Source organism: Silene latifolia, chromosome X, assembly GCF_048544455.1.
Source record: "Silene latifolia isolate original U9 population chromosome X, ASM4854445v1, whole genome shotgun sequence".
Lineage (NCBI taxonomy): Eukaryota > Viridiplantae > Streptophyta > Magnoliopsida > Caryophyllales > Caryophyllaceae > Silene > Silene latifolia.
Genome location: NC_133537.1, coordinates 295,079,572 through 295,099,092, shown reverse-complemented (window position 1 = coordinate 295,099,092; position 19,521 = coordinate 295,079,572). Strand labels below are relative to the sequence as shown.

Below are 19,521 nucleotides of genomic sequence, written 5' to 3'. Positions count from 1 at the left end.
TGAAAACTTCCATGCTTTTCTCTAGAAAGTCCGAAAAGATTGCCATCATGCACCTTTGAAAGGTGTCGGGCGCATTGCCAAGTCCGAATGGCATCCTACGATAAGGATAGACTCTTATGGGACAAGTGAAAGTAGTTTTTTCTTGGTCCTCCGGGTGAATGGGAATTTAGATGAACCCGGAGTAACCATCTAGGACGCAATAATATGCATGTCCCGCAAGTCTCTCAAGCATTTGGTCTATAAAGGAATTGGGAAATGGTCTTTAAGGGTGGCGGCATTAAGTTTCCTATAGTCAATACACATTCGCCATCCCGTCACCGGTCTAGTAGGTAGGGTGGTCCCATCTTCTTGCTCAATCATTTGTACCCCTCCCTTCTTTGGTACCACGTGAACCGGACTAACCCATTTACTATCCGTGATTGGATAGATAATCCCGGCCTCGAGTAATTTCAAAACTTCATTTTTAACTACCTCGGCCATTTTAGGGTTTATCCTCCAAAGACCATCTACCTTGGGTTGACTCCCCTCTTCCAAAACAATTCTATGCATGCACAAACTCGGGCTTAAGCCCTTGATGTCATCTATGCTATACCCAAGTGAGCCTCTATGAGTTCTCAAGGTTTGCAAAAGTTTCTTTTCTTGTGACTCACTTAGGTTAGCATTTATGATCACCGGGTAAGCCTCCCCCTCATCAAGGAAAGCGTACTTAAGTGAGGGAGGTAAGGGTTTGAGTTGTACCTTTGGAGGGAGAAAACCCTCCACTTTCTTCAAAAGCTCTTCATCAACTTCATGATCTTCCTTCATAGCTTCATCATGTAAAGAGATTTGAAAAACCTCTTCCGTTTCCACTTCTTCTCGGGCTACTTCAAGTACTACCTCATCAATCACCTCAATAGTGCTCAACCTTTCTACTCTTGGTCCTTTCATTAAATGAGGGAGGTTAAATTCGACATTGTTGCCCTCAATTTGGAAGGTTAGCCGCCCATTCTTCACATCAATAAGTACTCCTCCGGTAGCCAAAAATGGCCTACCTAGGATGATAGGGGTATGGCTATCCTCCGGAATATCAAGGACAACAAAATCAGCGGGGATTAAAAGCTTTCCAACCTTGACGGGTACGTCTTCAAGAACCCCCATAGGGCGCTTGACGGACCTATCCGCCAATTGGAGAGTCATGGTAGTAGGAGCAATGTTTTGAATTCCAATCCTCTTTGCAACTTTTAAAGGAATGACACTCACACTTGTTCCCAAGTCACAAAGAGCTCGTGATATAGGAACACCACCAACTACACATGGGATTGAAAAGCTTCCCGGGTCACCAAATTTAGTGGGCATTTTGTTAAGGATATGAGCACTACATGCCTCTTCCATAGCCACTATCTCTTGGTCACCCAAGACTCTTTTCTTATTCAAAATGTCTTTTAAAAACTTTGAGTAAGTTGGCATGTTCATAATCACTTCCGTAAAGGGTAGGGTAACCTCAAGTTTCTTAAGAATATCATAAAACTTGGCATACTTAAGGTTTTCCCTACTCTTAATGGCTCTTGAAGGGTAAGGAATTTTAGATACAAGTTGAGAATTGGAAGATACCTTTGGAGGAACCGAATTCTTTGTTACCTTCTTAGTGTGTTGCAAAGGTACTTCTTCAATAGCTTCTTCCTCATAAGGGAGGTCTTCCACATATCCATCACCATCCTTATCCACTTAAACTCCCCTTCTTGACGAATCTTCACAAGCTTTCTTCTCCTTCTTGTCTTCACTAACTTTAGCCAACGGTACCATGGGTGAGCTTCCCTCTTCACCATTCATTTCCAACCCATTCCCCTTGGGATCTTCATCAACATCCACCTCAAGGTCTTTGTAGGGGTCCTCAAGCTCTACACCGCTCCTTAACACTACCGCATGAGCATGGTGGCTATTTGAGGCGTCCTTGGAACTTTGTCCTTGGGCTAATAGACAACCGGGCAGCCTTTGAGGGTTAGCCATAGCATGAGAGGTCATCCTTGATTCCATTTCTCTCATGTCTTTAAGTAAGGTAGCCCTCAAATTTGTTTGCTCTTGTTGGGTTGCCTTAGCAAAATTAGCCATTTCTTGACTATGTTGAAGTTGCATGTTCTTTATCATCTTTAAAGCTCATTTTGGGAGAGATCACCTTGGGGTTCTTGATAAGGTTGGTTGGATATGGGTAAAGGGAACCCATTGTCATACCGAGTGTTGGAACCTTGGTTGTTGTTTTGTCCCCCTTGAAAGTTACCTCTAGGACCATTGTTGTTGAAGTTTGATCCTTGGCCTTGTTCTTGAAACTCTTGAACATACCCTTGCCCAAATCCTTGATTAGATTGGTTCACATGATTCCCTAGGTAAAACCCTTGGTTGCTTTTATTTCCACCAAAATCTTAGTACCCTTGTGGTTGGTTCCCATAGTTTTGGTTTTGATTGTTGGTTGGCCATTGGTTTTGATTTCCGGGGTTACTTCTTTGGTTGGAGAATCCTCCCCTTGGTTGAGAAAAACTGGGTGGATTATTTGGGGCTTGTGGTTGAAGGTGTTGTGGGTTTTGAACATTGGCACTTTTGTAGCTAAAATTGGGGTGGTTCCTTAAACCGGGGTGGTAGAAGTTAGTGTTTGGATTGTAGACATTGGGATTGTTGTAGGGTGGTCTTGGTGGTCTTGTATTGTTGTTATAGCTTTGGAAAGCATTAACATCTTGAACATTCTCTTCATAGCCACCGTTATAGTTATTGGCACACAAATCAAAGGTATGACCGCTCCCTCCACAAAGCTCACAACTTGAAGCTTGAACCACTTCCTCCATGGGTGGCCCATGTGAGTTGTTTTGTGAGTAAGTCGAGCTTAGCATTTGTCTCGGAGTTGGAGGGGTTCTCCTTAGGGAACTTGCCATTCCTTCTTAGCATGTTTCCTCTTGACCCATAATTTGCTTCCGAGTCTACCATTTTCTTGATTAATGTCGTGCCTTCTTCATCATTTAAATGATCAAATCCTCCCCCTTCGGAGGCATTTACCATCTCCTTAGTCCTAGGTAGCAATGTTTGAAAGAATGTTTGGGTGATGTACCATTCCGGGATTCCATGATGGGGACAACTTGCTATTAGGTCTTGATATCGATCCCAAGCTTCACCCAAGGACTCCCTGTCTTCTTGTTGAAAAGTATGAATCTCATTACGGAGCATGGCGGTCTTGGATGACGGGTAGTATTTGGCCATGGATGCCTTAGCCAAGGCGTCCCATGTCGTGAATGTATCCGGAGGGTGAATGTTTAACCACCGGTCCTCCATACCCGTCGATGAAAACGGAAACAACATCATCCTTATGGTGTCCTCGGATACCCGATTCTTCTTCATCATTGAAACCTTCCTCTTGAACTTTCGGAGGTGAGCATGAGCGTCTTCTTCAATATGCACCCCGAACAAATCGATCTCAATCAACCCGACTTGGGCGAGATGCATCTCAAAGTTGTTTGGGGCCAAGGTGCCAAAATTAATAGGGTTACATGAATCATTATGGTTAGGCCGGTTGTGATCTCGTAGAGCCATTTGTGGTGGTAGATTTGATATATGAGGGTGTGGTGTTTGAGGTGGGTTATATGGAATAGGGAAGTTATGAAAAGGGTTTTCGAGTAGAGTCTCAATTGTGATGTTTGGTTGAAGTGTGGTTGTGGTATCAATGTTTTGTGGGGTGTGTGAGTTTGGTTGATCAATGTTTGCTTGTGGAAGGTTCCGAACTCTATCAAGGGTCCTTGTCCTCAAGGTTCTAAAAAGCCTCTCGGGGTCGGAATTGAAGAGTAGAGTTTGGTGGTTCCTTCTAGGCATGCACTCAATAAACCGTTAGTCTCCTAGTGTCTTTACACACTAGGGGAGGGCAAGAAATCACACACTATACAATGAAACACACAACTACTAAAACAAACTAACAAGTGAGATAAGACTAAAGCTAAGACTGTTAATAAACTAAATATAACCTAACGCCATCTCCGGCAACGACGCCATTTGATGAGTAAGATTTTATGGTAGGGTCAAGTCTCTTATCACCAACAATATTTTAACCCAATTTAGTGCGTAAATTGGGGTCAAGCCACAAGGATGGAGGGGTTTCTACTTAGTCTAAATAGGAGTCTAGTGTAGTCAAAAATGAAAGGAAAGGAGTTAATTTAAACTATTTGAAGTAACTAAACAAACGATTGAGAAGAGATGTATACGATTGATTAAAGGCTAGGGCTTTCGGGTTCATCTAAATGGTTTAAGGGCAAACAAGATGATTCAAGTTGTCTATGATGAGGGTTTATCCTTGGATGAAAAAATCAATTTCTTGATTATCCTAAAGGTTATTACTAACTCTCATTTGCAACACACTTTTCTAAAACATGCAACAAGACCACCACAAACTCTCATTCAATGGAGGAATTAAGCAACTATGACAAAAGACACAAGCTCTCACTCACACAATTCATCAAACACCTTATTTGCATGATTATGAAAGATAAACACTTCACCAAAGACTCAAAATTAATCAAACTATGATGCCCAATAATCCCATTTAGACTCTCCCTAAACCCTAGAAAGATTACTACTCACTCATGTTCAAATTGTTCAAACAAACAAATGGAAAAGAACAAATAACAAAAAGAGATGACATGGTAAGGATTCCAACAATTATAAAAGACAAGTTAAAATGTAAACAATTGATTAAGCAAGTAAATAAGAGAAGAGATGTACCAACAAGAGTAAAGATGATTGCTTTGATTGAATAAATGAAGTAAATCCTTCAATATCTCCCAATACAATCCCAAAAATCAAATGTAAACAATTAATAATAACTAATACTAAGTTAATTTTACTAAATGATTAATAATAATTATGAAAAGATTAATGCTTTGATTAAGAAAAGATTACATAAATTAGGGAAAGTTTTCAGATCTAGGGTTGTGTGTACAATTGATTAGGGGAGTGGTATTTATAGGTTGCACTCTTAATTAGGGTAGAATTAAAATTAGGCCTTTGGAATGCGGAGTAGTGTTCCCGGCCGGTCAACCGGCTGCCAGTCCCATGACCGGCTGGGAGTCTTCTGGAAAGTTGAATTAATTTTGCATCATCAGGTAGCCATGGCCGGTTGACCGGCCGCCGGTCCCAGACCGACTGGGTGCTCCTTGACTTCTCCATTCTTCAGTTGACTTCCAAACTCCATGTGTCTTCCCAGCCGGTCAACCGGCTGCCGGTCAAGGGACCGGTTGGGAAGTTCCTGTAAGTTAGGCTCCATTTCTTCACTTCGTGCTCTCCCAGCCGGGTAACCGGCCGCCGGTCAAGGGACCGGCTGGGAGTCTTCTGTAAATTCACCTAATTCAGCTGAATTGTATACACTTGGTGCTCCCAGCCGACTGACCGGCTACCGGCCTACTGGCTGGGAGTGCTTCTCAGCTTCTTTTCCTCCTTCTTCCATGCTTGGGTCAATGAACTCGTCTTTTGGCTTCAATTCTCCCATTCCCGCCTCAATTCCTGCAAGGGAGGTACAATATCATAGGCACGGGAATTGGGGCATGAATTGCAAGCAAGAACGTATAAAATCGACTCAAATGGAGTCGGAAAGCATGAAAATAGAGGGAAAAGTGGTGCAAAAGAATCCTATATCATGGATACATCCTTGAGTTCTTGAGAAGGAATAAGGATTCGTACTTATGTTTGATAGAAACATGGACTTTTGTGTGAAGGGTTACAAAAGCTCGAGTTTCTTAGGCTGATCTTGTTGTCAATTGTCAGAAGTGCGAATAGCAAAGACAATCTTGAAAAGTCAGTCATTGTGAATTCTACAAATAGATTCTGAGTACTTTGTGATAAGGATAAGATGGTTTGTAAAGGAACTAAGAGTAAATCCTTTCACCATGGATCTTATCAAAAGTTATATGATAACAGTGGGAGCATCTTTCAAGTTAAAGAGCTCAAACCTAGCATCAAATCTAAATAAGTGCTTTGAAATTTCATGATATTAAGAATACATCGAAAGAAGGAAATTGCAATTTATGAAGTTGGGATGATGGTTATATTGTATACTCTCCAACCAAGTTTTGTTTTTGCAGTTCTGATGAAACCACCATGTAGTTTCATGGATTTTATCCACCTTGGATTATGCGATATGAAGGAATAATATTATATTGATTATTCATATATGATAATCGCATTTATCGTTTGAGTTTTATTTTAAACTCTTTTATTACTTTGTTATATCCAAATAGGCTGTAAGGACAACGTTGAACCCTATTAAAGTGTACTAGATTAACATAGTATTGGCACCTAGTCACTTATATGAGGTGACGTCTCCTAGTGACTAGAGTGTGAGTCGGTTGATGGCATGTTCAAGTGTCATAGGTTCATGAGAGATGACTAGTCGATCACATAGGCAGACTGTATGGGACACTCTGTCAGGCAGTAACTGCTTATAGAGTTCTAGAAATTCATATAGCCTGGTCGTGGCGAGACCTACTATAGTATTCTTTTTTAGTCGATTCTTTGACTAAAGACTATTCGCCGATTGGCTTTGATTTTTGCTCTACGACTCCCGAATATGGAGTGCAATGGGCATCTTTTGGGTCATCATGAACTGTGGCTGAACAAAGGGAACAGTGCGATAGGAATTGTCCACACCCTTGTCAGGGTTATCTAAATCTCAGAGCCACTCGAGGAGTAGTAAACTGGAAATGCGTGGCCACGCTCGGAAGGTATCTACGGTAGATAATTCCGGTCAAACAGTTACTCTCCAGATCGAGGAAACCACTCTAGATATGATCACATGCAAGTACGACCTGCAAGACACCTTGAATTGAGTGGGAATTGTAATAGGACAAGAGAATTGGTGACGCACACTTGTCTCGGACAAGTGGGAGATTGTTGGAGTATGTGTCATCAACAGTAGTGCGATCACATATTTAAATCTCATAATAAGTATATATATGGGATGATACATTATATAATCAACTGATCAACATTTATCGGCAACGATTGGCTGACTAGAGTTTGACGTTACTGTCGTTTGACGGTGGTGATCAGTTAATCCCTTGAGGTCCTATCTATAGGATGGAACCCAAATTATTAACTGATCAAATGTATTTGAAACAAGTTGACCAGTCCCTTATATATATATATATATATATATATATATATATATATATATATATATATATATATATATATATATATATATATATATAGAGAGAGAGAGAGAGAGAGAGAGAGAGAGAGAGAGAGAGAGAGAGTGAGTGAGTGAGAGAGAGAGAGAGAAGGGTTCTCATAAGTCCCTTACATCTTATGAGTCTGTAAGTCCTTATAACACTAGTAGAAAAAACCCCTATCGTGACGCCTTTATCGTGGCGGTTCGAATAGAAACGCCGCAAAAACCCCAAAAAATTGGCGGGAACCCAATTTTTATGTATGTAGGAGGTCTATTGTGGCGGTTTAAGTAAGAACTGACGTAATAGTTGAAACTTTTTACGGCGGTTACAAATAAAAAACGCCACTATAAATCAATTGTGGCGGTTATATTAACAACCGACGTTAAAAATGACGCTAAAAGTTAATGCTAAGTTACAATTTTTTGGGTTAAAAAACCGCCATTATATGTTTTTGTGTCGGTTTTTAATCACAACCGACTTTAATAACAAAAGAAATAAAAGTTAATACTAAGTTACGCATTTATTTTTAGTTCACTGCCAAACATCAATCCCCTCAATTCAATTTCATTTTCCCTATTCCCTAGTGAAACCCTAACCGCCTTCACCTCCTCCACTCCGGTGACCACTCCTCCGCCAGGGACATCGCCTCCGCCGCTCTCTCGCACCATCGTCCTTCTTCTCCTTCTAATTTAACCACTGTAGTGATTGATTTCGCCTCCCTTCGTCTCCTTCCCGGTCAGGTAATTCGATTTCTCCTTAACTAAAAATAAAAATACCATAAAAGATATGTTGCCGATTTGTATGATAAAGTCGCCAATTATATATTACAAGCTTGCCAAATCTTGTACGGACTACAAATCTCCCTCCCTAATTTCCGTCACTAATCTTGATGGAGGGCCACAAATCTCCCTCCCTAATCTCCGTCACTAATCATGTATAACTCCTTCCTAATCTGTATTACTCCTTCCTCATTCTACTTCTCCCAACTCACTCACTCATTATTCATTCTCTCACACTTCTCGCATCCCTCTTTCTCTCTCATTTTCCTCTCATTCTCTCAAAACAAAAAACCCAAATAAAAACAAACTAAAAAAAACCAAAACAAAAACCAAAAACCAAAAAATAAACACAAATCCTCCACCAAAAACCGAAAAATAAACACAAATCCTACACAAATCCTCCACCAGCCGTCCTCCTTCTCGGTGACCACCAGCCCACCACCTATGCCCACCACCAGCCACAACCTCCACCAGCCTTCCTCGTCCAGATCGAACCGCACCAACGACAACCACAAAATCGACTACACCACCCGACCAAGGACAACCGCACCACCTTGTCCTATTTTATTGTTTTCAGATCTGCCCATAACACCGAACCACAACCACCACGACTAACCTCCGTCGACAACCACCACTCACCATCTCGCCTCCTCTCACCAACCGCCACCTTCTCGCCTCCTCTCACCAACCGCCACATGCTCCCGCCCTCCAACACCGGGCCACTACCCCACTGTCCCAACTCCTTCATTCCAACCTCCCTTTCTTCGCCCTAGAACAGCCGCCACATATCCCACCACAACGACGCCACCACCATCTCACCACACCACTATGTCGTCGTCAGCCCCAGCCACCACCACACCACCGTCCTTTTGTCTTTGTTTTTGTTTTGTTTTTGTTTTTCTTTCTCTATTTGTTTTGATTTTCATTAGTTTGTGTTTTTGTTTTTCATTGTTTTTGTTTTATTTTCCACCACCATCTACCTGATCTCCTTTTTTTTATGTTGGTTTTGTTTGTTTTTTTATCGGTTTTTTGTTTTTCAATCCATTCTTTCTTTGTTTATTGATATTAAGTTAAATTTTTTTACGTGGTATGTTGTTATTTAATTAATTTTTGTTAGATCTTGTTTTTTTCGGGTTTTTTTTTTTCATTTAGTTTGGATTAAAGTTGCACACTTTGTCTATTAATGTTACACACATTTGTGCTGAAGTTACACATCATTTGGCCGGTTGGTGAGTTTTTTTTGTTTTGTATGTTGGTGTTGGTGATTTTTTTTTTTTGTTTCGTGAAGGGGTGATGATTTCGATTTTCAAATTTCTTTTAGATCTAATTTTTATATTTTTAGATTTGTTTTTATTTTTTCATATCTATTGGTTTTAGATTTATTGATTTTAATTTTTCATATTTATTTGATTTTTTTAAAAGTTACACTATTTATGACTAAAGTTATACACTTAAAACATTAAAGTTATACTATTTACGACTAAAGTTATACCCTTAAAACATTAAAGTTATACTATTTACGACTAAAGTTATATTCTTCAAATATTAAAGTTACACTCTTTACGACTAAAATTATACCCTTCAAACATTAAAGTTATACAATTTATACTATTTTGTTGTGTGTTGTTATTTACTTATTATGTTGTTATTTACTTATTTTATATTTTTTTATTTCAAATATGTCTTATATTACATTTTGATATTTAGATAATGACTTTTTTTTCAGATCTAGTATTGTTGGTTTAAAGTTAGTATTGGTGGTTTTTAGGATTTCGGTTATATATTGGACTAACGTTATACGATTTTGGACTAAAGTTATACGATTTTGGACTAAAGTTATGCGATTTTGTAGTAACGTTACACAATTTTGGACTAAAGTTATACATATGAAGGACTAAAGTTATACAAAAATTGACTAAATTTATACAAACAAGGACTAAAGTTATACAAATAAGGACTAGAGTTATACAAAAATGGACTAAAGTTATACAAAAATTACCTAAAGTTATACAAATATGGACTAAAGTTATATAAATAAGGACTAAAGTTATACAAAAATTGACTAAAGTTATACAAATAAGGACTAAAGTTATACAAAAATGGACTAAAGTTATACAAAAATTGACTAAAGTTATACAAATATGGAGTAAAAGTTATACAAATATGGACTAAATTTATATAAACAGTATTTATATAAATTCAAATTTATAGTTTTGGTTTTTATTTGTTATTTTTTGTTGTTATACTTATATTTTTTTCATTTGTCAACAAAGAGAATTGAGAAAAAAAAGTTATACTTTCATTGAAATTACACAAATTTCTACTGGAGTTATACATTCGTTGAGTAGAAGTTATTCATATCGTTACTAGAGTTATACATTCATTGAGTAGAAGTTCAACACATTCCCAATGTAGATATTTGTATAACTTTAGTCCATTTTTGTATAACTTTAGTCCATTTTTGTATAACTTTAGTCCTTATTTGTATAACTTTAGTCCATATTTGTATAACTTTAGTCAATTTTTGTATAACTTTAGTCCTTATTTGTATAACTTTAGTCCATATTTGTATAACTTTAGGCAATTTTTGTATAACTTTAGTCCATTTTTGTATAACTTTAATCCATAACAGTATAACTTTTGCCCATAACTGTGTAACTTTAATCATTTTATATCATTTTTATATAAAAATGTGAAATATAAGATTAAAATCAACAAATTATAAGAATTTTTATATAGCTAAGTATAAAACAACAAATTTTATGAAAAATATTTTAGTAGATCTTAGATGAAAAAAAAAGTATCTCACAAAAAAACGAGATTTAAAACCCGAAATCTTAAAAAAAAAACGTATAACAAGAAGAGATTTGAAAAGAATAAATAACAACAAAAATTAACAAATAAAATAAACCGACCCCAAACGACAAATTTAACACAAAATCTGAAAAAAAAAATAAAAAAAAAGTGACGGAAATAATGAGACGCAAAATCTGGAAAAAAAAACGAATTTATAAAAGTTATCGGCGGCAGCGGTGGGTGTGGGTGGCGGTGGGGTAGTGGTGGGTGGTGGTGAATGAAGAAGAAATGAATGAATGATTTATTTGGGTTTGTATTTTTTTGAGTTTTGATTTTTTTGGGTTTTTAGAGAGGAAGAAGAAGTGAGATGTAGAGAGAGCAGGAGGATTTGTGATAATGAGATGATGAATGATTAATGAGGTAGGTTAATTGAATTGATGAGTTAATTAGAGAAAAGGTGGAGGGATTAATTTGTAGCCACATATTGACATCAAATCCTAGCCTTCCATTGTCTTCATCCAAGGGCCCTTAGAAGGACTTATGGACTCAAATACATATGGTGGACTTAGTTGATCCCTTCTCTATAATATATATATATATATCTATATATATATATATATATATATGTATATACATATATATATATATGTATATACATATATATATATATGTATATACATATATATATATATGTATATACATATATATATATATATGTATATATATATATATATATATATATATATAAGTCCCTTCTTTTAAGTTAAGTTCCTAAGTCCTATTATACACACCATTAGGTCTAATAAAATGAAGGGTTAAGATTAAAAGAAAAAAACACACTTCTCATCAACTAATCATGTGTATCAGTGTAAAAACTCTTCTCTCTCATACCTCATTTTCCTATGCAGTATAATTAATCCCTCTCCAACAACTTGCTCTCTCATCTACTCACACTTTTAATAAAAAATCCATATTCAAATATTTTGCATTCTCTCTTTTGCTTTTCGCATTCTACAAATCGTATTCAACCTTCATTCATCTATATAATCAACTTAAATTTTTACCGATTTTTCTTCGGCAAGTTTTTGTGTGCTAGTTTAATGTAAGTTCTTAATTCTCTTTCTCTATATTTTTGGGTGTTTTAATCCGTTTTTCCTATTATATTTTCGATTTTACTAATTTTTGATTCATCTACTTGAATATTCATTTGTTTTGTATTTAACTAGATTCATGTGGTTTCTCTAATTGAAATTTGGGTTCTTTTTTTTTTCAATCTCTATTTTCGTATAAATTGCAATTAAGTTGAATTTCATCATTGTAAAGGGTCAAAGGAAGCTTCCTAGTATCTTATGTTCTCTTTTTTAGATTTATATTCGCTAAAATGGCTAATTATTTGACAAAATATTTGGATACTAATATACGAAAATATTAACTACCAGTGCTGAAAATTTCGAAAACTTAATGGTACACAAAAATAGTACCACTGCGACGGGCTCGAAAAATAATAAATTTAAGATTTTGTTTCGCTTTAATCGGAGTCCGAATGAAGATTTACGGAACCTTTTATGAAACTGCTTTCAATTTACCCGGGAATGAATTTTCGCTTTTATAGTTTCACTCACCTTTTTTAAAGTTTCACTTAACGTTTGATTTGGACGTTAATTATTAGTTTTAATAGTTTTCTGCAGATTTTTAGTACGACACTTCAAAGTTATTCTTCCCAATCTAAAAGCTCAAATTAACGCTTAACTTGTTTCGATTGCTAAGAAGCACGCTAGTGAAATCGTCGCTTGTGGTTAATGGCGACAAGAGAAGTAAAGGTTGGGACGAGATGCGTGAGAAGTCGAAGGGTTGCTCATTTGGGATTTTAATTGTAATTTGGCACGTATACAAGAAAATGGGTTGATGTAGGTAAGGCAGGGTAGAGAAGGAAGGAACCATATTGATATCTTTTTTTTAATTTTGTTGTAATTCCAAGTTTTAAAGAATGTAACTTTAAGTTTATAATGTGTAACTTCAATTTTTAAAGTGTGTATCTTTATTGCATAATGTGTAATTTCAATTGGTAAAGAGTGCATCTTTAGATATATAATGTGTAACTTCAATTTTTAAATTTTGTAACTTTAAGCTTATAGTGTGTACCCCTCTTGTGTAACTTCAATGCTAAACTAGTGTAACATCAAAGACATAATTGTGTAACTTCAATGCTAAACTAGTGTAACTCCATTAATTCCTGTTATGAGACCATTTTGCCAACTGCATTTAACAAAGTTGCAGTCAAATTGAATTGCAGTTACACAGCTTACGCATTATAGTTACAGTATTAATGGTTGCAATTACATAAACTTGTGTGTAACTTCATAACACATTGTGTAAAACTTCTGTCATATATGGTGTAACTTCAGGAATCACTGTTAGGAGAGTGACATTTCTCAACAACGTTAACTACTGTTATGAGACCTACATTTCCCATATGCATTTCAACAAAAGCGCAGTCAAATTGAATGACAATTACACACCTTACGAACTGCAGTTACATTACTAATTGTTGAAGTTACATTAATTTCTATGTAACTATATATCACATTGTATGAGACTTCAGTCGTACACGCTGTAACCTCAGGAATTACTGTTAGGAGAGTCACATTTTAATAAAAGGAATTTGTTGTTATATGTAACACCAGTTATCAGTATGTGTAACTTCATCTGTTGATCATAGTAGGCTTACATTAGCAACTGTTTTTCAACCAATTTGCAGTAGCATATAAAAATTTCAACAAAGTTGTCGCCACATAAAAAAAATTTAAATCATGAGAGTTGAAACTTAATTATCGTTCTTAAACCAATAACACAAAAGACATAATTTAAACTACCAATTCCAGAAGCCGAAATAATCAAAATAAACCTAATTTAACCATCAACTCTGGGCCGTCTTTCTCTTCTTTTTGTTCTTCGACCTCATCTGAAGGCGATTCCACCTTACCTTAGTTTTCCTCCATTACTTATCTACGTCAATTTGACACCCCCCCCCCTCCCCCTCTTATCTGCTTGTACATACCTCTACACCCTCGGTTTTCCTCACCTTTTTTGAGTAGGTAGTTTCGTCACGGTTACATATATACCAGAAGTTTGGACATAATCATTCTGTAACGATACCTCTTCGTCATGTGTTTAGGCACGTTAAACCCATAATTAAGTGCGTACACCTGTACATCATTGAACTCCTGTCGAACATATGGTGTTAACTGACTTTCTACTATACTACAAAATTCATCCTCTCCTTAAACCTTGTAATACAAAGTTCGAGTTTTATGTAACTCCAATCAAATAAAAATTAATCCCCTATCACTGTAATTTCAATCACATATAAGTGTTACTTCAATGACATAACATTGTAACTTTACTTCATCAGTTATAGATGATAGTTTTCAATGTAAATTTTACTATATTTTCAATGCCTTAATATTGCAAATTCATTAAAACAGCCACAAATAAGCTCATTCTGTTAACAATATCAACTTTCTCTGCAACATTTACAGTGTCCCTTTAACCTCTAATTGCGTAACTTTAGCACACATTAAAAGTAACTCCAATGTAATATTTGGTAACCTGGCGCCAACAAATAAAACATATTAATTACAACATACAACGTAACTCCAATAAGCTGTAACTGTAATTTCATTGCTATAACATTGTAACTTCAACAAATGATCAATTAGGAAAAAAAATTCAAAAAAAAAATAATCGCTTTGTTTACCTTCAACCCTAATCTTTTGTGATTTCAACACCAAAACTGCTTCACTTTAACGACAATTGTCACACAACAAAAAAATTTGTAACTTCTACACTCTTAGTGTAACTTCACTTTATTAGTTATGTCACTTTAACCAAAAAAATTACCCATAACTTTATCTATGCCGTAATATAAATAATAATACTCCATTCCTCAATATGTATGTGATTTCACATCAAATTACTCATCTTCCACTAAAATTTCAAGATCTCACTTACATAAACAGAACAAAAAAAAATACAAACAACAACAATAAAGAAAAAGAATGGACTTACCATTGTTGACTTCTACAATTCGCATATTGTCCATGTTCACTGTCAATATTGTTCAATATATTCGATAAAAACCCAAAGACGCTTTATGTGTCACAACGAAGAAGATGAATACTTAACAGTGGTTTTCGATTTTCCCAATTATTTTCTTTGCTTTATTATTTTGTTTCAAGCAATATTAAGGTCTTAAAAAAAAAGAATGCAGAAGAAAAAGAAGAAGGCATGTAAAAGGAAGAAGAAGATGAATGATTAAGAATGAGTGAGAATGAAAAACGTGAGAAAGAATGTAAGTATGAGTCTTGTTTGTCAGTATTGGGAACCTAAAACTACATTAATTACCTAAAATCACACGTTTGATTGACTTTTCCATAATTAAATAGTGTCCTTTTCCCCTTTTAATCTCCACCCTTCATTAAGATTAATCCAATGATGGGAAATGGGACTTAACTTGTTTTAAGGACTTATGTGAACCTATCTCTCTCTCTCTCTCTCTCTCTCTCATATATATATATATATATATATATATATATATATATATATATATATATATATATATATATATATATATATAGTTGTGTGAGTTTGTTGAAGTCGAGTTTAAAACTCGAGTCAACATAAGTTTATAATTCAATTATGCGATGATTGACTAATGAAATTTTATCTTATTATAATGTGATTAAATAAGATTTAATTTAATTCTTTAAATTAATCGAGGTTTTGTATTTTAGAGGTAGAGGTTATTTGTTGATTATATTTACAAAGGGCTGTAAATTAATTTAATTGGACATTATAGGACTCATTATATTTTGATATAATGACATAATTATCACTTAAGAGTTAAGTGTATATTAATTATTAGTTTATATTATATAATTGTTATATGATCAAACTAATACTTATTTATATAAGATAAATAAGCATATGATTCTTGTATTTGTGTGATAAGCATTACAAAATCAAAATGGTCCATTTTATACCCATGTTGGCCGAAATACATGTGTTGTTGGACAACATTTTTATTTTGCAATTTGTTTTATAATCAACTTGCATGTAATCATCACACTAGTTGCATGCTTATGACAATAACCTACCCTAATGCAATCATACCTATGTTTGCTGCAAAATAAAATAAGAAAAAGTATTTGCCCACTAGTGGGCATAGGGTGCCGCTTTTGGGAGCCTTTAAAGAGAAATTTTGTTGCTCACTTTTCTTAATTCTATTCCAAATGCAAGCATCTCTCTAAATTACACACACAACCATATTACTATTATCTAATTACTAAAGTAGTAATAAAATAATATTAAGGGATTAATTTCTTATAATATCTAGTTAATATTACTAGAAATATTTGGGTAAAATCTTGGGTTCAATTAAAAGGAAAGTTTCTAATTTGGAACATGGAGGATCATCTTTATATTCATAGCTCAAGAACAAGGTTGGAAGGAGTCCTTCCTTGTGCCCATTTTTCCATTTATTTCAATGTAAGGAAAACATTGTTTTCTCTCTCTATTCTTGATTTTGTTTGCATGCACTAGATTCTCATCATCTAATTTAATTATTAACTTAGATTTATATTAGAAAAGTCTTATAAGAGGGTTAAAGAACCTAACACTTATGCAGTTTGATATTACATATTCAACAAGGAGAAACCACACTCAAGCCTAAATAACAATTAGACCTGTTTATTGATGTTCATGTCCTTGGAAGCTCTATAAACCTCAGAATTTAAGTAGTTTACCAACATAATTATGTCAAATCTAATTAGTATAAGGCATGTCAATACGGTTAAGACTCGGGTTATGAGCATTATTTTCATGAATAACAGGTTAAAACGAAGTAATTGGACAACTATTTGGGATTCAAATGCAAAAACAATGCAATTTAACATCATTGTTATTTTAATTCACCAAGACTCGACCTAAAACAAAGGAAAAACATGTTTTTGGATTTTGAAATTTTTTAATTTTTATGGTATTTTTGATATAAATGCACATAACAATAAGTAAATCACACAACATAATTAAGGACTCCTCCCCCAAACCTAAATGTCATCGTGTCCCCATTGTGACGCCTACAGCATAGCAATCACACAAAAATTTTTAGCAACCTAAAGGACACATCTAACAAAAGGAATGGGAAAAAAATAGAGATAATACAATAAAAGTAGATACAAGGGAAGAGAATACCGGGTAAGAGCGTAGGAGTTCCCCCAAACCAGCTACAAAATTAGGGGAGAAAAGATCAACCGCGCAATTCCTATCATCATCTGGCTACGTTTCTTGACCCAAAACAAAAGATACTCGATCGAGCCCATCACCACTCGATCGAGTACACATCCTGACGAGTAAATTCCCTGCATTTAAAACAAACGCCCATCCAAGGCACAATCAATACAACTTAAAGCACGTAATAGTAAATCAAAAAGTAGCGCATGTGCTACACAAAGACATAAGTAGCACTGATGCGGTTTGAAACTTTGTCGTCTAAGCTAGCCGATCAAAACAATATTTATAGACTAAACTAACTACTCTTAGTGGAGTGGCAAGTAAAGGTCGGATCCCAAAGGACAGGTATTGACTCAAGTTATCGATTGTAGAGAGCTATGTCTTTAGGGTGTCACAATTTGGGTTGAGTTTGAGGTTTGCAATCTAAACTACTTACCAATGAAAAGTAAAGAAATGAAAGCAAAACAAGCAAATAAGAAAATGGGGCTTGTAAACAATTTATTAAGGCACTAGGGTAATGGGTATCATGGGTTCATAGGGGATTCATGGTGGCGATCATACAAACATGTTTACATAGTTACAAGCAAATTATTGTTGTAGTGGAATCGAGTTAGTTTATAACTTACAATTCCTAGGAAGATTTAGGTCCCGGAGCCGAGTCCGTCAAGACTGTACAACATCTATAAGTCGACTTAGTTTCTTCCTATTCAACTATATGCATGGTCTAACAAGCCTTGAGTTAGTTTATATCTTACAAGTCTTGTTGAATGGATAAGAGATTCATTCAAGGTTGTCAATCAAGCAATTAATCAAGCATAACATGTGCATAAGTTGAAACTACAACAAGCAAGCAATCTTATGAAAACACATTAGATTAAGTATAGATCTACCCCCATGTTTTAGTTCCCCTAATCCCCCATTAACCCTAGCTAGAAGACTACTCACTCATGGTCATGGTCAACATGCTAATAGGGGTTTCAATCATATTAACAACGTTAAACATGGTGAATGAGTAAACCAATAATTAATTAAGCAAAGGGTAAAAGAGATTATACCAACTTAAGGATGATCCAAATAATAAGCAAAGAATAATAGAAGAACACTTGATGAATGATGAAGAGTTGTCAATTCTTCAATAAACCCCAAACAATCTTTAAATTACCTAACTAAATTTAAGGACACTTGAATGATTAAAGAGGAATTAAGACTTGATTAATATTGAATTGAGTAACTACAACTTGATTAGGAAGATCAACTAAACTAATTGGTAAATTAACTTGATTAAAAATTGGTAAAACTTGGTTCTTAATCCCCTAAAACAATGGGGTATTTATACTAAGTAGAAAAATTAGGGTAACTAAGGGCTTAAATGATGATTAAGTCCCTATGAAGAAGATTAGTGCCTTGCAAGTCCCATAAGGAGCCGCCCGACTTGTCCTTGAAGTATGCTCGTGCTTCCCAGCGATCCACTCGACTTGACCACGGGACGCCCGGATTGTGTCTTGGGACACTCGTCCTGAGCTCAGGTCACCCGGATCCTTGATCAGTTTTCCTTCTTCTTCTTTTGACTGCGTAAGGATCCGTGGGGATCGTTGAGGGGTCGTGCGGGTCTTCATCATTGCCCATTCTACTTGGTTTATTCACTTAGGTCTTTATTATTGGTCTTCCTCTTTGATGCTTAATCATTAGATGCACTTCATTTAGCTCCACTTTGCTCCATAAGTGCAAGGCTAGCAATCCTCTCCTATCAAGGACACAAAACCTCAAAGAATATGCAAAGTAAGAAACTAAAGATAAGAAACGAACCTAATAAGCACTAGAAAGCATAGGAACTAGGCTAGTTCGGGGACTAAATGTGCACAAATATGAGTCACATCAAGCACCAATAAATAGTCCAAGCAAAGAAAATAAGCAATGAATAAAGTTCTGGCTCATCAAACTCAAAATCTAATATAAAATACGAGCAAGTATGCTCATTGTTCTGCAAGTCATCACCATGAGGAAGGAGATGGGCACTTCATCTGTCATAGAAGCTTTATCAAAAACTTTGATGGGCTCCTCTTTGAAAATCTTGGCCTCCAAGGCATCCAATTCAGCTTCCATATCAACATTGTCATCAAAACTATAAACTAGCTCATGATGAGGCTCATGTCCATATATCAACTTCTTTATTTCATCTACCTCCTTGCTCCATGGTCGTGACGCAACAGCAGGGACGTTGGACTGATTCCTCTCCAAACATAAAGCAAAGGAATCATGAATAGCTGGATCAACGACATGAAGCATATAACAAGGAGCTACTGAATGGGGACGCTTTAAAGCATTATCAAGAACAAATTTAATAGTGTCATCCCTAACTCTTAGTGTCAGACTACCATCCCTAACATCTATGACTACTCCCGCAGTGTGAAGGAATGGTCTACCAAGAATGATGGGTACTTGAGAGTCCTCAGCCATATCCATAACGATAAAGTCAAGTG

General features: G+C 35.7%; 1 non-coding gene across 1 annotated transcript; it reads left to right on the top strand.

Annotated features, from left to right (window-relative positions):
• Positions 1 to 3,082: 3,082 nt before the first annotated feature.
• On the top strand, positions 3,083 to 3,189 carry LOC141625016 (small nucleolar RNA R71). The gene has a single exon (XR_012534815.1). It is a non-coding gene; the product is annotated as a small nucleolar RNA R71 (small nucleolar RNA).
• Positions 3,190 to 19,521: the final 16,332 nt, after the last annotated feature.